Here is a 22,014-nt window from a genome sequence, read left to right as displayed (position 1 = left end):
CAAATTAAAAAGCCACAGGTACAGCTCATATTAAAAAGTCACAGGTACAGCTCATATTAAAAAGCCATATGTACAGCTCATATTAAAAAGTCACAGGTACAGCTCATATTAAAAAGTCACAGGTACAGCTCATATTAAAAAGTCACAGGTACAGCTCATATTAAAAAGCCACAGGTACAGCTCATATTAAAAAGTCACAGGTACAGCTCATATTAAAAAGTCACAGGTACAGCTCATATTAAAAAGCTGCATGTACAGCTCATATTAAAAAGCCACAGGTACAGCTCATATTAAAAAGCCACAGGTACAGCTCATGTTAAAAAGCCACAGGTACAGCTCATATTAAAAAGCCACAGGTACAGCTCATATTAAAAAGTCACAGGTACAGCTCATATTAAAAAGTCACAGGTACAGCTCATATTAAAAAGTGACAGGTACAGCTCATATTAAAAAGCTGCATGTACAGCTCATATTAAAAAGTCACAGGTACAGCTCATATTTAAAAGTTACAGGTACAGCTCATATTAAAAAGCTACAGGTACAGCTCATATTAAAAAGCTACAGGTACAGCTCATATTTGAAAGTTACAGGTACAGCTCATATTAAAAAGCTACAGGTACAGCTCATATTTAAAAGTTACAGGTACAGCTCATATTTAAAAGTTAAAGGTACAGCTCGTATTAAAAAGTGACAGGTACAGCTCATATTAAAAAGTTACAGGTACAGCTCATATTAAAAAGTGACAGGTACAGCTCATATTAAAAAGCCACAGGTACAGCTCATATTAAAAAGCCACAGGTACAGCTCATATTAAAAAGCCACAGGTACAGCTCATATTAAAAAGTCACAGGTACAGCTCATATTAAAAAGCTACAGGTACAGCTCATATTAAAAAGTGACAGCTACAGCTCATATTAAAAAGTGACAGGTACAGCTCATATTAAAAAGTCACAGGTACAGCTCATATTAAAAAGTCACATGTACAGCTCATATTAAAAAGCCACAGGTACAACTCATATTAAAAAGCCACAGGTACAGCTCATATTAAAAAGTCACAGGTACAGCTCATATTAAAAATTCACATGTACAGCTCATATTAAAAAGCCACAGGTACAGCTCATATTAAAAAGCCACAGGTACAGCTCATATTAAAAAGTCACAGGTACAGCTCATATTAAAAAGTCACAGGTACAGCTCATATTAAAAAGTCACAGGTACAGCTCATATTAAAAAGCCACAGGTACAGCTCATATTAAAAAGTCACAGGTACAGCTCATATTAAAAAGTCACAGGTACAGCTCAAATTAAAAAGCCACAGGTACAGCTCATATTAAAAAGTCACAGGTACAGCTCATATTAAAAAGCCATATGTACAGCTCATATTAAAAAGTCACAGGTACAGCTCATATTAAAAAGTCACAGGTACAGCTCATATTAAAAAGTCACAGGTACAGCTCATATTAAAAAGCCACAGGTACAGCTCATATTAAAAAGTCACAGGTACAGCTCATATTAAAAAGTCACAGGTACAGCTCATATTAAAAAGCTGCATGTACAGCTCATATTAAAAAGTCACAGGTACAGCTCATATTTAAAAGTTACAGGTACAGCTCATATTTAAAAGTTACAGGTACAGCTCATATTAAAAAGCTACAGGTACAGCTCATATTAAAAAGCTACAGGTACAGCTCATATTTGAAAGTTACAGGTACAGCTCATATTAAAAAGCTACAGGTACAGCTCATATTTAAACGCTACAGGTACAGCTCATATTAAAAAGTTACAGGTACAGCTCATATTAAAAAGTCACATGTACAGCTCATATTAAAAAGCCACAGGTACAGCTCATAATAAAAAGCTACAGGTACAGTGCATATTAAAAAGTCACAGGTACAGCTCATATTAAAAAGCCACAGGTACAGCTCATATTAAAAAGCCACAGGTACAGCTCATATTAAAAAGTCACAGGTACAGCTCATATTAAAAAGCTACAGGTACAGCTCATATTAAAAAGTGACAGGTACAGCTCATATTAAAAAGTGACAGGTACAGCTCATATTAAAAAGTCACATGTACAGCTCATATTAAAAAGCCACAGGTACAACTCATATTAAAAAGCCACAGGTACAGCTCATATTAAAAAGTCACAGGTACAGCTCATATTAAAAAGTGACAGGTACAGCTCATATTAAAAAGTCACAGGTACAGCTCAAATTAAAAAGCCACAGGTACAGCTCATATTAAAAAGTCACAGGTACAGCTCATATTAAAAAGCCACAGGTACAGCTCATATTAAAAAGTCACAGGTACAGCTCATATTAAAAAGTCACAGGTACAGCTCATATTAAAAAGCCACAGGTACAGCTCATATTAAAAAGTCACAGGTACAGCTCATATTAAAAAGCCATATGTACAGCTCATATTAAAAAGTCACAGGTACAGCTCATATTAAAAACCCACAGGTACAGCTCATATTAAAAAGTCACAGGTACAGCTCATATTAAAAAGTCACAGGTACAGCTCATATTAAAAAGCCACAGGTACAGCTCATATTAAAAAGCCACAGGTACAGCTCATATTAAAAAGCCACAGGTACAGCTCATATTAAAAAGTCACAGGTACAGCTCATATTAAAAAATCACAGGTACAGCTCATATTAAAAAGCCACAGGTACAGCTCATATTAAAAAGCCACAGGTACAGCTCATATTAAAAAGCCACAGGTACAGCTCATATTAAAAAGCCACAGGTACAGCTCATATTAAAAAGTCACAGGTACAGCTCATATTTAAAAGTCACAGGTACAGCTCATATTAAAAAGTCACAGGTACAGCTCATATTAAAAAGTCACAGGTACAGCTCATATTAAAAAGTCACAGGTACTGCTCAAATTAAAAAGCCACAGGTACAGCTCATATTAAAAAGTCACAGGTACAGCTCATATTAAAGAGCTACAGGTACAGCTCATATTAAAAAGCTACAGGTGCAGCTTGTTAACATAAGGGAATATAGATGATCAGTAGAAAATAATATCATTATGTTTTTTTTTAATACAAAAGGACGTAAAACATTTCTCTTACATTAATTTATACATTATTTCTTTATTTATTTGCTCTTTACTGCAGGGGTGAAGTTTTGTATATGTGAGCTCTGCTACAGTTCTGCTTCACGTCACTTGTACTGATACCGCTGTTTTTATCCTCTGCATGCGCTGTAGTACTGTATGTGACGTATACAACTGTATCACAGGCTCCAATTGCACATGCATATTGTTATGTATCTGCACCAAGGCCCTACCTAGAAAGCCCACCATGATCGGCCTTGTATAATGAGTCCCATGGTGGGTTTGAAAAACAATCATTTTTACAATATCATTTGTACAAAAACCAGGCAGAAATTAGAATCATGTTTGGTGATTTTTATTACTTGGATCAATCTTGTAAAGAATGTTAAAAAAAAAATGAATTTCTTCTGAGGGCATTGAGTTAATTGAAGTAACCTGCTCTTCATCATTAATTAGTTTAACAAAGTAACATTTCAAAGTTTTTAAAAAAATATTATTCGAATCAAGCAAAGCTCTAAAAGCTGAAAAAAAAATTTGCCGGGTTAAATCTCAAACTCGAGGCTTCTTCTGTGCTAAATGCATAATCTGAAAGATTGACCAGTTTACATTGTTCTACTTGTTTGCAGAACAATTGCTTTTCCTTATTTCTTCATCCATTTATTCCCTCCCTAAAGGGGATAGCATGAGTATCTTTCTTGTTTGGTTTCACCACTATGATTCCTGCTCAGTATCTTTCTGAGATGAAACATATGCTTGAGATTGATCAGTCAAAAGGAGTTATTAAAGGAGGATGGTAATTCATTCATAGAAGAATCCACGTCAGTTTAGGAAATTACTGCTATTTTATTATTCCATCTAGTCTATAATTTTGAAAAAAATATATTTAGGTGTATTGCTGCTGATTTTGTCTCTGACGAACACCAATATATATGTTGGTATTTTATAGAAACGTGACCAATTGTATACCATATTACTCTCATAGTCCTAGTGATCACAATCAAATTAGGCTTCTTACTTTTCCAATATTTTATTATTGTCTTTATAACCTTTCATTAAATACCCACGTATGTCTAGTTTCTACAAATATATACTTATGTGTAGCATTTTTTTTATTAGGTTACAGCAGATTCTGCAAATTTGATACCATCCATGTAATATTTGATCTATATTTGCAATAAATTACTTGGAAACATAGACATATGAGGTATTTGAAAAAACAGGACAAAATAATGAATCTATTTTGATTTGGTTTTCCTTTGCTACACTAGTTGTGTATAAATGATTATAAAGAAAACTGAAAAAAAAACTTTTTCCATTTGCCCATTTTCAGTATTAAATTCCTATTTATTGTTATTTATATGTTGTCAGGCACTTACCTGCGCTGCTGCACACAATCGCCAATATTGCTCTGCGTCACACGTGGAGGAACGCTGAGATTCAGGTCCTGCCGCTCACTGCCTAAATTTAAAGGGCCCATGTCCTAATTACCGTAACTCACACCTGGAGGCTATTGAGCGGTAGTTCATATAAAAGGTTACTCAGCCCATCACTCTGGGCTGAGTTATTGTAAGCTTACCTTGTACCTGCATATGATTTCCTGGGGCCTGAAAGCCAAGTATACTTACCTGTTATCTGTGTATGCTCACCTTGTTCCAGAGACCCAGCATACTTACATTGTACCTGCTTATGCTCACATGGTACCTGAAAGCCAAGCATTCTTATCTAATACCTCTTTATGGTCACCTTGTTCCAGAGACCCAGCATACTTACATTGTACCTGCTTATGCTCACCTGGTACCTGAAAGCCAAGCATTCTTATCTAATACCTCTTTATGGTCACCTTGTTCCAGAGACCCAGCATACTTACATTGTACCTGCTTATGCTCACCTGGTACCTGAAAGCCAAGCATTCTTATCTAATACCTCTTTATGGTCACCTTGTTCCAGAGACCCAGCATACTTACATTGTACCTGCTTATGCTCCCCTGGTACCTGAAAGCCAAGCATTCTTATCTAATACCTCTTTATGGTCACCTTGTTCCAGAGACCCAGCATACTTACATTGTACCTGCTTATGCTCACCTGGTACCTGAAAGCCAAGCATTCTTATCTAATACCTCTTTATGGTCACCTTGTTCCAGAGACCCAGTATACTTACATTGTACCTGCTTATGCTCACCTGGTACCTGAAAGCCAAGCATTCTTATCTAATACCTCTTTATGGTCACCTTGTTCCAGAGAACCAGCATACTTACATTGTACCTGCTTATGCTCCCCTGGTACCTGAAAGCCAAGCATTCTTATCTAATACCTCTTTATGGTCACCTTGTTCCAGAGACCCAGCATACTTACATTGTACCTGCTTATGCTCACCTGGTACCTGAAAGCCAAGCATTCTTATCTAATACCTCTTTATGGTCACCTTGTTCCAGAGACCCAGCATACTTACATTGTACCTGCTTATGCTCACCTGGTACCTGAAAGCCAAGCATTCTTATCTAATACCTCTTTATGGTCACCTTGTTCCAGAGACCCAGCATACTTACATTGTACCTGCTTATGCTCCCCTGGTACCTGAAAGCCAAGCATTCTTTCCTGATACCTGTGTATGTGTGACACATAAAATATATGTGCACAATTGTATATTGTTTTATGCAATTTTCAATTCATTGGTGTTAAATGCTATATAATGTTAATATTAATATAAAATGTGTATTGGTAACAGCACTGTCTTACACAGAGACAGTTATTTACAGTTAAATGTACTTTATATGCAGATAATTTCAGATACATTTTTGTCTTCTATTAGAAAAGATGTATTATATGTCCTGTTATGTATGACATTCCCTTGTATAGATAAGAATGTAAAGTTTGTGAGATTGATTTACATGAAAAGTGATAGAGGAATACTGTAGGGAAAAATGAATATGTGCATGTTTAATATTTATGATAAATAAGCACAAATTACATGTTTCTTGGTTATTAAGATTGCAAAACTTTATTGTTTGAATACAATTGCAAAACTTTATTGTTTGAATACAATTGCAAAACTTTATTGTTGGAATACAATTGCCAAACTTTTATTGTTTGAATACAATTGCAAAACTTTATTGTTGGAATACAATTGCCAAACTTTTATTGTTTGAATACAATTGCAAAACTTTTATTGTTTGAATACAATTGCAAAACTTTTATTGTTTGAATACAACTGCAAAACTTTATTGCTTGAATACAATTGGAAACAAATAAATGTTTAATCAATATAACTATTGAGGATTATGTGAAGTGCACACCCAATCTCCTTATTTCCTGTTTTAACAGGTAACATTTAATCTACTTACTGGCCTCCTGAATAAGGTCTGTAACAAATGCTCACTTTGTTCCTGAAACTGTGCCTGCTGTGCCTACCTGGTATCCCATGAAAGTCTCACCAACAGTTACTGCTGGGTATTCTTTGCCTGCTGAGTATCCTGTATCTACTATACAGTGACAACTTTCCTCAAACCAGCTGTACCTGCTGTACCTACCTAGTATCCTGTGACAGTCTCACCCTCTTTACCTTTGGGTGTATTGCACAATTCAAGCATCAGTATCCACTGGACTTTGTTACTGCAAATTACTAAAATATACTGAAACTTTAATAGTGTTCTGCCTTGGGCCTTTATTGAAACTTGCTATTTCTGTGATCTTTAGTTTAAATTACCAACTGTTCTTTTACTTATCCTTCAGTAAAGCTTTCAAAAGACTTTAGATGTTCAGTGTATTCTGAGTTCCACACACCTAACTCCCTCACATATGTACCCGTATAGGGTATCACAAGAAATCCCTGTCTGTTTGTTAAAAGATGAAATATATCAAGTATGTGTGCACTTAACAAAATAGCAGATAATTATGATGAAACCAATACAGAGCAAAAATGCCAAAATTGCCTCATTTTAAGGACTATGAGGTCAATCACAATTTATCAGAATTTTGATTCAACACAATCACAAACTATGTTTTCTGCTTTTTCCCTACTTGTTAAAACCCCAGAATGGTATTTTGCACATATTCACAACTATTTCATACAAGATGGAAATATAGCACATGTGCAACACACTCTGAAATGGCCACAGGAGAACACATTTTAGTGATAGTTTTTTTTTATAGGGGCCTCTCCTTCATGCATTCTAAGTCTAAACACATTTATTGTACATCTTACAGTGCTTGTGCCTACATATTGAACTCCTAAATAGAATCATACCTTTGTGAACATGTTTCCCTGAATAAAAATGAATTAAGGGAGGTCTAAAGGAGGAAGGATTGCTTATCTGGGTTATCATTAGAAGGGGGAAGATGTTGAAGAGAGGAAGGCCAGTTAGTAGGTTATTGCAGTAGTCAAATCAGGAAATTACAAGGGAGTTCATTAGTTGCTTAGTGGTGTCTGTGCTCAGATACAGATACATTTTGGAAATATTGCATAGGTGGTTGCGGCAAGATTAAGAAAGCAATTGGATGTGGGGGATGAAGACAGATTGGAGTCAAGTGTTATTTCAAGGCAGCAGATTTGGGATAATGGGGAGATTGTGATGCCGCCGACAGTGATAGAAAGGTCAGATATCAGAGTAGAGCTACAGGGGAGAATAAAAGGAGCTCAGTCTTGGACGTGTTAATGTTTAGGTGGTGAGAAGCCATCCAGGGTGAAATACTAGATAATCAGTCACTAATGTGAGAAAGGACAGAGTAGTTCTGAGTATCATCAGCATAGATTTGATATTTGAAACCATAACTGTTGATAAGCTTACCCAGTGAAGAAGTATAAATGGAAAAGAGTAGAGGACCCAGGACAGAGCCTGTAGGAGGAGGGGATGGTCAACTGTGTTGAAGGCAACTGAGAGGTCAAGTAAGATAAGTGTAGTAGAGTAGTGGGTGTTACTGTTAGCAGGAAGAAGATCGTTAGTAACCTTAGTGAGGGCAGTTTCAGTTGAGTGTTGATAATGGAAGCCAGTTTGTAGGGGTTAAAGGGACAGTCTACTCAAAACTAAACTTTCATGATTCAGATAGGGCATGCCATTTTAAACAACTTTCCAATTTACTTTTATCATCAAATTTGCTTTGTTCCCTTGGTGGTATTTTTGAAAAGTTAAACCTAGCTAGTCTCAAACTGATTTCTAAACAGTTGAAAACCGCCTCCTAGCTCAGAGCATTTTGAAAGTTTTTCACAGTTAGACTGTGCTAGTTCACATGTGTCATATAGATAACATTGTGCTCACTCCCGTGAAGTTATTTGGGAGTCTTCACTGATTGACTACACTGCATGTCTGTCAAAGGCACTTATATAAGGAGGCTGTCTGCAAAGGCTTAGATACAAGGTAATCACAGAGGTAAAAAGTATATTAATATAACTGTGTTGGTTATGAAAAAACGGGGAATGGGTAATAAAAGAATTATCTATCTTTTCAAATAAGAACAATTTTGGTGTAGACTGTCCCTTTAAGCAAGTAGTTGGAGGCCAGGAAGTGGGTTAGGCAGTTGTAAACTATTTTTTTTAGATGTTATTGGAAGTAGTGATATGGGGCGGTAGTTTGCAGTTGTAAGGTTTCCTTCTAAGGTTCTGTGACTTTATATGGATCTCAACTGCAGATTTATAGCTTTTCAGGAAATTTACATATGGACCACAAGGTGGCAGTGTTCCTCAACAAAGGTTTCAGACCTGAATAGCAAATTATCAAAGATTTTTAAAATCACTGCACATAGGTCTGCTATAATATAAACATATAGGCCTCTAGTTATCAAAGTCTGGCGGACCTGATCCGACAGTGCGGTTCAGGTCCGCCAGACTTCGCTGAATACGGCGAGCAATATGTTCGCCGTATTCAGCACAAGAGCTGCTGGTGCAATGCCGCCCCCTGCCGACTCGCGGCCAATGGGCCGCCAGCAGGGGGTGTCAATCAACCCGATCGTACTAACTTATCAAAGGTTAGAGCAAACACAGTATACAGGTGGTGAGCAAGCCTAATTCAGCATCTTAAAATAATAAACAAGCAATTTGTGATTGGAGAGGGAGACTTTAGAAGCAGGTGAGATGATGTCATCACCAGGGATCTGTTACCTTGTGATCCTTCTTAAAAGGTATATACACATATTAACTCAGGAGGAATATTACAGGACCCCCTTCTCAATGTAGCCTCTCCGAGGCATTAAGACTTAGGTTTATCAGGGTGAAGTCAGTGGAATTCCCTTACCAACTGAGGTGCATGTATGTCTTCTGATGATTCCGAAGAGTTTTCTTCTATTCCATAACCTTTCCAGTTTATTAGATAATGTAATTTTCCTCTGAAAATTCTGGAATTTAGAATTTGCTCAACCTCATACTCCTCTTGTCCATTGATGAGTACAGAAGTTGGAGTAGGAATAATTCTGTCTGGAATGGAGTTAGGTTTATGGGAGATACTGTAGGTAACCACAGTGATATGGGATTTGGATTGATTATTTTCAGTATCTTGAAAGGGCCCACGAAAAGGCTACTTCGTTTCTTAGAGAGAGTATTTAAACATAAAGTTTTGGTTGATAATCAGACTAGATCAATACTTTGTATGTGGGGGTGTACATTTTTTTCTGGTCCTAGTAGACATATTGTCTTTGTTGAGCGGCTTTAATGTTATCCTGTAGAATTCTGAATTCCTCTTGATTTTGGAAAAAGTGGGCTAGATTACAAGTGGAGCACTAAATTATCCATAATTAACCAGCTGGTTATTCTTACTGCAACCTCGTGGTGGCAATTAGCGCTCTGAAAATTAACCAGAGATTAGATCTCTGGTTAATTTTCTAAAAGTGCCACAAATGCCCTCAAAATAGAGGGAATTATAGTTTTCTAATAAAAAAAAGTAGATTTTTTTTAAAATATAAAAATAATTGCACTAGGCAGTTTTGGGGCTCTAATGTTGCTGGGAGTGGGGGTGTTCTGAAAAGAGCCTTTACATTGCAGTCTATGGGAACTGTTTGTTCTTCGGTCCTTCTCTTCCTGGGTTAATGGCCCTCTCACAAACCCAATTTCCATTGGTTTTGGGGTTGCAGTAGAATTATATATTACCCTTGGGGGAGGTTTCTGTTTGAGATTTATCAGACCTTCTTTCTCTGAGACTTTGTTCTATAGTTGTGGCAAGTTTAATAAGAGCTTCTAATGTCATTGGTTACTCAACACAAGATATTTCAACTTTCATGGGTTCATAAAAATCCAAATGGAACTGATTCCTCAATGCTATATTGTTCCATTGTGTATCTCTGCACCATTTCTTGAACTCTGCAACATAGTCCTCTACAGGCCTTTTCCCTTGCTTTAAGGACTTAATCACTGCCTCAGCTGTTATTTGTTTGTTAGGGTCTTCATACAATGAAATCCAAGGATTTTTGAAGCAGGTGAGATGATGTCATCAGAACGAAAAAGGGTTAATGAGGTAGAATTGGTTTTTATAGTAATACTACAGGTGCATATATTAGGCGCTAAGAAGACTAATTTATACATGAGTTGCAAAAAGCCAGCAACAAAAAAGAGTGCTAATCCCTCAGGATTAATATAGAGTATAAATTGGTGAAAAGGTTATTATAAAAATGAGGCGAATAGAATATCACTATTCAAATATCAAACTCTCACTTTATTTAACAGTAAAAAGACACACTATGGAGCCGATTTATTAATGTGCGAGCGGACATGATCCGATATTGCAGATCATGTCCGCCTTACATCGATAAATGCCGACAGCATACGCTGTCATCATTTATCATTGCACCAGCAGTTCTTGTGAACTGCTGGTGCCATGCCGCTTCCTGCAGATTCGCGGCCAGCCAGCAGGGGGTGTCAATCAACCCGATCGTATTGGATCAGGTTGATTTTCAGCGATGTCTTTCCGCAGCCTCAGAGCTGGTGGACAGGTTATGGAGCAGCGGTCTTTAGACCGCTGCTTCATAACTTGTGTTTCTGGCGAGCCTGTAGACTCGCGAGAAACATGAGGCTTCAAGCTCTGTACGGAGCTTGATAAATATGCCCCTATAGGTTTAAAAACACTTAAACTCTGCTGCCATAGAATTGCTGGTGGGAGAATATATGATGCTGGGGGATTGATCGCTTATAGGTAATATCTCTGGTAGATTGTATTCAGATTAGTGTATGACAGTGTTGTTATATGATTACTATCAAAGTTAGTGTGGTAAAGTTTAAACACCAAACAGAACAATCATACAGAATCCCTACTGGTCTGTCCTCAACCAAACTCCTTCTATAGCGGGAGTTGTTTTAAAGTTATCTTTCCTTAAATTAGGAACGCTGAGACAGTTCTCAGAAAAGTAGCCAGAGAGTGCGATCACACATAAAGCAATTTAAATAATAATCAACCACACTATGAGCATTATAAACTGGCAAACCGAGTAAGAGAGACAGTGCTCTCATTAGCCGTTCCCCTGATGTCATCACCAGGTGTCTGTTACCTGGAGATGCTTCTTAAAGGTATATATACATATTAACTCAATAGGAATGTTACAGCAGGAGAATTAGGGTTAAAGGGCCATAATACCCAAATGTTTAAACACTTGAAAGTGATGCAGTATAGCTGTAAAAAGCTGACTAGAAAATATCTCCTGAACATCTCTATGTAAAAAAGAATGATATTTTACCTCAAAAGTTTCTCAGTAGTCACCTCCCATTGTAAAGGATTTCTAAGCAGCATTTTAGTTGGTCTGTCCCGGGACAGCTTAGGGGATGAGCATCGTGCACTCTCATATTATTTCACCAATCAGGTAAAGGAAGCTTACTATGAAATCTCATGAGAGTTAAGTCAAATCTCATGAGATCACAGTAAGAGTTCATGACCTCAGCACTGCTGATGCTGATTGGTTGCTGTTCATTTCTTCATTTTTTTTTTAATTTTTACCTGCAGCTGGGAGCAGCTGAGTATAACTTTTTACACAGAACTTACTCTGCTGAGCTGAGGAGATTGTGAGGTAAAATATCTTCCTTTTTACCTCAGGTGATATTTTCCTGTCAGCTTTTTACAGTTATACTGCATCAGTTTCAAGTGATTTAGCATATGAGTATTATGTCCCTTTAATGGAGGTCTTTTTTAGTATGGGAATAACCGTTGCATGTTTGAAAGAAGATGGGAATGAACCGGTAGAAAGGTATAAGTTGAGGATGTAAATTAGAGCTGGAGTGAGGCTAAAAGACAGAGAAGGTATTAGATGTGAAGGGATAGGGTCGAGCAGGTAGGTAGTGAGGCGTGAAAAAGGCAGTAAGGAGCAGATTTCATTCTCTGTGGCTGGGGTGGCAGAGGGAGTGACTGGGTGGAGTTTGAAGATTAGGCTTGTGTCAGGAAATGGCTTCGGATAGTATGCATTTGTTTTAAAAGTAGTCTGCCAGGTCTTGTGACTAAATGAAGAGGGTGGTGCAAGTGGGTAGAGGAGAGAGTTGAAAGTAGAGAAGAGTCTTTTAGGATTTGAGGAAAGAGTAAATATGAGAGAAGATAAGTAGGTTTGCTTGGCTAAGTGAAGGGCAGATGTGTATGAATGAAGTATAAACTTATAGTGGATGAAATCAGGTTCAGAGTGGGATTTCCTCCAGACACGTTCAGCAGTACAGATACATTTTGGAAATATTGCATAGGTGGTTGCGGCAAGATTAAGAAAGCAATTGGATGTGGGGGATGAAGACAGATTGGAGTCAAGTGTTATTTCAAGGCAGCAGATTTGGGATAATGGGGAGATTGTGATGCCGCCGACAGTGATAGAAAGGTCAGATATCAGAGTAGAGCTACAGGGGAGAATAAAAGGAGCTCAGTCTTGGACGTGTTAATGTTTAGGTGGTGAGAAGCCATCCAGGATGAAATACTAGATAATCAGTCACTAATGTGAGAAAGGACAGAGTAGTTCTGAGTATCATCAGCATAGATTTGATATTTGAAACCATAACTGTTGATAAGCTTACCCAGTGAAGAAGTATAAATGGAAAAGAGTAGAGGACCCAGGACAGAGCCTGTAGGAGGAGGGGATGGTCAACTGTGTTGAAGGCAACTGAGAGGTCAAGTAAGATAAGTGTAGTAGAGTAGTGGGTGTTACTGTTAGCAGGAAGAAGATCGTTAGTAACCTTAGTGAGGGCAGTTTCAGTTGAGTGTTGATAATGGAAGCCAGTTTGTAGGGGTTAAGCAAGTAGTTGGAGGCCAGGAAGTGGGTTAGGCAGTTGTAAACTATTTTTTTTAGATGTTATTGGAAGTAGTGATATGGGGCGGTAGTTTGCAGTTGTAAGGTTTCCTTCTAAGGTTCTGTGACTTTATATGGATCTCAACTGCAGATTTATAGCTTTTCAGGAAATTTACATATGGACCACAAGGTGGCAGTGTTCCTCAACAAAGGTTTCAGACCTGAATAGCAAATTATCAAAGATTTTTAAAATCACTGCACATAGGTCTGCTATAATATAAACATATAGGCCTCTAGTTATCAAAGTCTGGCGGACCTGATCCGACAGTGCGGTTCAGGTCCGCCAGACTTCGCTGAATACGGCGAGCAATATGTTCGCCGTATTCAGCACAAGAGCTGCTGGTGCAATGCCGCCCCCTGCCGACTCGCGGCCAATGGGCCGCCAGCAGGGGGTGTCAATCAACCCGATCGTACTAACTTATCAAAGGTTAGAGCAAACACAGTATACAGGTGGTGAGCAAGCCTAATTCAGCAGCTTAAAATAATAAACAAGCAATTTGTGATTGGAGAGGGAGACTTTAGAAGCAGGTGAGATGATGTCATCACCAGGGATCTGTTACCTTGTGATCCTTCTTAAAAGGTATATACACATATTAACTCAGGAGGAATATTACAGGACCCCCTTCTCAATGTAGCCTCTCCGAGGCATTAAGACTTAGGTTTATCAGGGTGAAGTCAGTGGAATTCCCTTACCAACTGAGGTGCATGTATGTCTTCTGATGATTCCGAAGAGTTTTCTTCTATTCCATAACCTTTCCAGTTTATTAGATAATGTAATTTTCCTCTGAAAATTCTGGAATTTAGAATTTGCTCAACCTCATACTCCTCTTGTCCATTGATGAGTACAGAAGTTGGAGTAGGAATAATTCTGTCTGGAATGGAGTTAGGTTTATGGGAGATACTGTAGGTAACCACAGTGATATGGGATTTGGATTGATTATTTTCAGTATCTTGAAAGGGCCCACGAAAAGGCTACTTCGTTTCTTAGAGAGAGTATTTAAACATAAAGTTTTGGTTGATAATCAGACTAGATCAATACTTTGTATGTGGGGGTGTACATTTTTTTCTGGTCCTAGTAGACATATTGTCTTTGTTGAGCGGCTTTAATGTTATCCTGTAGAATTCTGAATTCCTCTTGATTTTGGAAAAAGTGGGCTAGATTACAAGTGGAGCACTAAATTATCCATAATTAACCAGCTGGTTATTCTTACTGCAACCTCGTGGTGGCAATTAGCGCTCTGAAAATTAACCAGAGATTAGATCTCTGGTTAATTTTCTAAAAGTGCCACAAATGCCCTCAAAATAGAGGGAATTATAGTTTTCTAATAAAAAAAAGTAGATTTTTTTTAAAATATAAAAATAATTGCACTAGGCAGTTTTGGGGCTCTAATGTTGCTGGGAGTGGGGGTGTTCTGAAAAGAGCCTTTACATTGCAGTCTATGGGAACTGTTTGTTCTTCGGTCCTTCTCTTCCTGGGTTAATGGCCCTCTCACAAACCCAATTTCCATTGGTTTTGGGGTTGCAGTAGAATTATATATTACCCTTGGGGGAGGTTTCTGTTTGAGATTTATCAGACCTTCTTTCTCTGAGACTTTGTTCTATAGTTGTGGCAAGTTTAATAAGAGCTTCTAATGTCATTGGTTACTCAACACAAGATATTTCAACTTTCATGGGTTCATAAAAATCCAGATGGAACTGATTCCTCAATGCTATATTGTTCCATTGTGTATCTCTGCACCATTTCTTGAACTCTGCAACATAGTCCTCTACAGGCCTTTTCCCTTGCTTTAAGGGCTTAATCACTGCCTCAGCTGTTATTTGTTTGTTAGGGTCTTCATACAATGAAATCCAAGGATTTTTGAAGCAGGTGAGATGATGTCATCAGAACGAAAAAGGGTTAATGAGGTAGAATTGGTTTTTATAGTAATACTACAGGTGCATATATTAGGCGCTAAGAAGACTAATTTATACATGAGTTGCAAAAAGCCAGCAACAAAAAAGAGTGCTAATCCCTCAGGATTAATATAGAGTATAAATTGGTGAAAAGGTTATTATAAAAATGAGGCGAATAGAATATCACTATTCAAATATCAAACTCTCACTTTATTTAACAGTAAAAAGACACACTATGGAGCCGATTTATTAATGTGCGAGCGGACATGATCCGATATTGCAGATCATGTCCGCCTTACATCGATAAATGCCGACAGCATACGCTGTCATCATTTATCATTGCACCAGCAGTTCTTGTGAACTGCTGGTGCCATGCCGCTTCCTGCAGATTCGCGGCCAGCCAGCAGGGGGTGTCAATCAACCCGATCGTATTGGATCAGGTTGATTTTCAGCGATGTCTTTCCGCAGCCTCAGAGCTGGTGGACAGGTTATGGAGCAGCGGTCTTTAGACCGCTGCTTCATAACTTGTGTTTCTGGCGAGCCTGTAGACTCGCGAGAAACATGAGGCTTCAAGCTCTGTACGGAGCTTGATAAATATGCCCCTATAGGTTTAAAAACACTTAAACTCTGCTGCCATAGAATTGCTGGTGGGAGAATATATGATGCTGGGGGATTGATCGCTTATAGGTAATATCTCTGGTAGATTGTATTCAGATTAGTGTATGACAGTGTTGTTATATGATTACTATCAAAGTTAGTGTGGTAAAGTTTAAACACCAAACAGAACAATCATACAGAATCCCTACTGGTCTGTCCTCAACCAAACTCCTTCTATAGCGGGAGTTGTTTTAAAGTTATCTTTCCTTAAATTAGGAACGCTGAGACAGTTCTCAGAAAAGTAGCCAGAGAGTGCGATCACACATAAAGCAATTTAAATAATAATCAACCACACTATGAGCATTATAAACTGGCAAACCGAGTAAGAGAGACAGTGCTCTCATTAGCCGTTCCCCTGATGTCATCACCAGGTGTCTGTTACCTGGAGATGCTTCTTAAAGGTATATATACATATTAACTCAATAGGAATGTTACAGCAGGAGAATTAGGGTTAAAGGGCCATAATACCCAAATGTTTAAACACTTGAAAGTGATGCAGTATAGCTGTAAAAAGCTGACTAGAAAATATCTCCTGAACATCTCTATGTAAAAAAGAATGATATTTTACCTCAAAAGTTTCTCAGTAGTCACCTCCCATTGTAAAGGATTTCTAAGCAGCATTTTAGTTGGTCTGTCCCGGGACAGCTTAGGGGATGAGCATCGTGCACTCTCATATTATTTCACCAATCAGGTAAAGGAAGCTTACTATGAAATCTCATGAGAGTTAAGTCAAATCTCATGAGATCACAGTAAGAGTTCATGACCTCAGCACTGCTGATGCTGATTGGTTGCTGTTCATTTCTTCATTTTTTTTTTAATTTTTACCTGCAGCTGGGAGCAGCTGAGTATAACTTTTTACACAGAACTTACTCTGCTGAGCTGAGGAGATTGTGAGGTAAAATATCTTCCTTTTTACCTCAGGTGATATTTTCCTGTCAGCTTTTTACAGTTATACTGCATCAGTTTCAAGTGATTTAGCATATGAGTATTATGTCCCTTTAATGGAGGTCTTTTTTAGTATGGGAATAACCGTTGCATGTTTGAAAGAAGATGGGAATGAACCGGTAGAAAGGTATAAGTTGAGGATGTAAATTAGAGCTGGAGTGAGGCTAAAAGACAGAGAAGGTATTAGATGTGAAGGGATAGGGTCGAGCAGGTAGGTAGTGAGGCGTGAACAAGGCAGTAAGGAGCAGATTTCATTCTCTGTGGCTGGGGTGGCAGAGGGAGTGACTGGGTGGAGTTTGAAGATTAGGCTTGTGTCAGGAAATGGCTTCGGATAGTATGCATTTGTTTTAAAAGTAGTCTGCCAGGTCTTGTGACTAAATGAAGAGGGTGGTGCAAGTGGGTAGAGGAGAGAGTTGAAAGTAGAGAAGAGTCTTTTAGGATTTGAGGAAAGAGTAAATATGAGAGAAGATAAGTAGGTTTGCTTGGCTAAGTGAAGGGCAGATGTGTATGAATGAAGTATAAACTTATAGTGGATGAAATCAGGTTCAGAGTGGGATTTCCTCCAGACACGTTCAGCAGTACGGGACATTTTTGTAAGTAGAGCATTTGCTGATAGTGCCAGGGCCGTAACTGACGGTGTGAGATTTTGCTCAATTGGGGAGGAGCAAGAGTGTTTAGAGCAGAGGATAGAGTATTGTTGTAGTGGGCTGTAGCAAGATCAAGGCAGGTTATAGTAGAAGGGTGAGGGAGGAGATGTTGAATAAGTTTTGAAAATTGGAGCGGATCAACAGCGTGCAGTTTTCTACAAGTGCAGGAGCGAGATGGAGAAGTGTGTTTAGCTGGTAAATTAAGATTATAGATGAGCAGGTGGTAGTCTGAAATGGAAAAAGGGTGACAGGTAAAGTCAGATATAGAGCAAAGGTATGAAAATAATAGGTCAATATTAGTACTTTTTAATACAGTATAACCTGCAAACCCATAGGGGCATATTTATCAAAGCAAAAAAAAAAAAAAAAAAATACGCTGGAATTCCACATTGTATTTGTCGCGAGATTGATCCGTCATAGTTATCAAAGCGTCAAGATCGGCAAATGTTGAAATTTGTGATGTAATATACAATCCTGCGATCTCAATCCGACGGAGATCGATGCGAGCTGAAAACAGTGGTATTCGAGCATAATTGTGTTCATTCGCCCTCCTAATCGACAGTATTTTAACCTCTCACTAAGTTATCAAAAAATCTACATTTTTGATGTAATATACAATCCTGCAATCTCAATCCGACCGAGATCGATGCGAGCTGAAAACAGTGGTATTCGAGCATAATTGTGTTCATTCGCCCTCTTAATCGACAGTATTTTAACCTCTCACTAAGTTATCAAAAATTCTACATTTACGCTTGCGTCTTTTCCGACTCAGCGTACCTAGTTTTCCATCCACCACCCTTGAGGTCGCAGGTGCCATAGAACTCAATGGGAGTTTGAAAACACAGAAAGTTTATGTTTGATGCTGCAAGTAAATTAGAAACTTTATTAAATTTTTATACCCTTTCTAAATCAAACAATATTATTGCTACACATTTGGTGCACTAGTAGATATTGGGATAAAAATTAAAAATATATTACTACTTATGGATTATGTTACAACTTTGTCTCTCATTGAAAAGCAAGGGGACAATATTATTTCTACAAATTTAGTGCAAAGTTTTGTCCCAAACTTGTTGCACTAATAGATATAGAGATAAAAATGAAATAAATACACAACATAATATAGCTAACTTCGTTTAAAAAAATAAATAAAAAATCTATGTGCACCATGTTTAAGACATGTAATTATAAGTCACACTCTCCACTTTGCGCCATATTTGACTCAACACTTTTTGCACCAATTATGGCGCAAACTCCTAAACAACCCACACACTAGTGAATTTTTCAACCACTTTTGATTGGAATATGCATAATCACATGATTTATGACATCAGCCAATCTGATTCAAATATTCATTTTAAACTATCACCAACGAATCAAAATGCTCGATACTTGTGTCATTGATCACTCATCAGAACTTGTAAGTGCCATTTGTTACATTGTGTATTATACTTTGAAAATATGTATATGTGAATTTAGAATTAAAGATAAACATTGATGCTGACCTTAGGACACACGGTGTAATATTTTAGACTATTGCCTAGATTTAGAGTTTTGCGTTAGCCGTCCAAACCAGCGTTAGGGGGTCCTAACGCTGGTTTTGGCCGCCCGCTGGTATTTAGAGTCAGCCAGGAAAGGGTCTAACGCTCACTTTCTAGCCGTCACTTTTCCATACCGCAGATCCCCTTACGTCAATTGCGTATCCTATCTTTTCAATGGGATCTTTCTAACGCTGGTATTTAGAGTCTTGGCTGAAGTGAGCGTTAGAACTCTAACGACAAAACTCCAGCCGCAGAAAAAAGTCAGGAGTTAAGAGCTTTATGGGCTAACGCCGGTTTATAAAGCTCTTAACTACTGTGCTCTAAAGTACACTAACACCCATAAACTACCTATGTACCCCTAAAACGAGGTCCCCCCACATCGCCGCCACTCTAATAAAAATGTTTAACCCCTAATCTGCCGAACGCACACCGCCGCAACCTACATTATCCCTATGTACCCCTAATCTGCTGCCCCTAACATCGTCGACCCCTATATTATATTTATTACCCCCTAATCTGCCCCCCCCCCATGTCGCCACTACCTACCTACAATTAGTAACCCCTAATCTGCCGACCGGACCTCGCCGCTACTCTAATAAATTTATTAACCCCTAAAGCTAAGTCTAACCCTAATCCTAACACCCCCTAAGTTAAATATCTAACAAAATAAATTAACTCTTATTAAATAAATTAATCCTATTTAAAGCTAAATACTTACCTGTAAAATAAACCCTAATTTAGCTACAGGCAACTTTGTATTTATTTTAACTAGGTACAATAGCTATTAAATAATTAATAACTATTTAATAGCTACCTAGTTAAAATAATTACAAAATTACCTGTAAAATAAATCCTAACCTAAGTTACAATTAAACCTAACACTACACTATCAATAAATTAATTAACTAAACTATCTACAATTATCTACAATTAAATCAACTAAACTAAATTACAAAAAACAAACAAACACTAAATTACAAAAAATAAAAAAAGATTACAAGAATTTTAAACTAATTACACCTACTCTAAGCCCCCTAAAAAAACAACAAAGCCCCCCAAAATAAAAAAATGCCCTACCCTATTCTAAAATAAAAAATTAACAGCTCTTTTACCTTACCAGCCCTTAAAAGGGCCTTTTGCGGGGCATGCCCCAAAGAAAACAGCTCTTTTGCCTGTAAAAAAAACGTACAATACCCCCCCCCAACATTACAACCCACCACTGTTCCGATCAGCCAATAGAATGCGAGCTCAATCTGATTGGCTGATTGGATCAGCCAATCCGATTGAACTTGAATCTGATTGGCTGATTCAATCAGCCAATCAGATTTTTCCTACCTTAATTCCGATTGGCTGATAGAATCCTATCAGCCAATCGGAATTTGAGGGACGCCATCTTGGATGACGTCACTTAAAGGATCCTTCATTCGTCGGGAGTCGACAGAAGAAGAGGATGGATCCGCGTCGGCTGCTTCAAGATGGTCCCGCTCCGCGCCGGATGGAAGAAGATAGAAGATGCCGCCTGGATGAAGATGTCTACCGGTCCGGATGTCCTCTTCTTGCCGGATAGGATGAAGACTTCGGACCCTCTTCTGGACCTCTTCTTGCCGGATAGGAGGAAGACTTCGGAGCCTCTTCTGGACGGATCGGTGATACCCGGCGTGGTGAAGATAAGGTAGGGAGATCTTCAGGGGCTTAGTGTTAGGTTTTTTAAGGGGTGTTTGGGTTAGATTAGGGGTATGTGGGTGGTGGGTGGTAATGTTGGGGGTGGGGTTGTATGTTTATTTAAATGCAAAAGAGCTGTTTTCTTTGGGGCATGCCCCGCAAAAGGCCCTTTTAAGGGCTGGTAAGGTAAAAGAGCTGTTAACTTTTTATTTTAGAATAGGGTAGGGCATTTTTTTAATTTGGGGGGCTTTATTGTTTTTTTAGCGGCTTAGAGTAGGTGTAATTAGTTTAAAATTCTTGTAATCTTTTTTTATTTTTTGTAATTTAGTGTTTGTTTTTTTTTGTAATTTAGTTTAGTTGATTTAATTGTAGATAATTGTAGATAGTTTAGTTAATTAATTACTGATAGTGTAGTGTTAGGTTTAATTGTAACTTAGGTTAGGATTTATTTTACAGGTAATTTTGTAATTATTTTAACTAGGTAGCTATTAAATAGTTATTAACTATTTAATAGCTATTGAACCTAGTTAAAATAAATACAAAGTTTCCTGTAAAATAAATATAAATACTAAAATAGCTACAATATAATTATTCGTTATATTGTAGCTATATTAGGGTTTATTTTACAGGTAAGTATTTATCTTTAAATAGGATTAATTAATTTAATAAGAGTTAATTTATTTCGTTAGATAAAAATTATATTTAACTTAGGGGGGTGTTAGTGTTAGGGTTAGACTTAGCTTTAGGGGTTAATACATTTATTAGAGTAGCGGCGAGGTCCGGTCGGCAGATTAGGGGTTAATACTTGAAGTTAGGTGTCGGCGATGTTAGGGAGGGCAGATTAGTTAGTTAGGTTAATACTATTTATTATAGGGTTTGCGAGGCGGGAGTGAGGCGGTTTAGGGGTTAATACATTTATTAGAGTGGCGGCGAGGTCCGGTCGGCAGATTAGAGGTTAATAAGTGTAGATAAGGTAGCAGCGACGTTGGGCGGGGCAGATTAGGGGTTAATAAATATAATATAGAAGTCGACGATGTTAGGGGCAGCAGATTAGGGGTACATAGGTATAATGTAGGTTGCGGCGGTGTGCGGAGCGGCACATTAGGGGTTAATAATAATATGCAGGGGTCAGCGATAGCGGGGGTGGCAGATTAGGGGTTAAAAAGTGTAAGGTTAGGGGTGTTTAGACTCGGGGTACATGTTAGGGCATTAGGTGCAGACTTAGAAACTGTTTCCCCATAGGAAACAATGGGGCTGTGTTAGGAGCTGAACGCTGCTTTTTTGCAGGTGTTAGTTTTTTTTTCAGCTCAAATTGCCCCATTGTTTCCTATGGGGAAATCGTGCACGAGCACGTTTTAGCTGCTTACCGCTACGGTAAG

The sequence above is a fragment of the Bombina bombina genome, chromosome 4 (assembly GCF_027579735.1).
Source record: "Bombina bombina isolate aBomBom1 chromosome 4, aBomBom1.pri, whole genome shotgun sequence".
NCBI classification, from domain to species: domain Eukaryota; kingdom Metazoa; phylum Chordata; class Amphibia; order Anura; family Bombinatoridae; genus Bombina; species Bombina bombina.
This window is presented reverse-complemented; position numbering follows the sequence as displayed.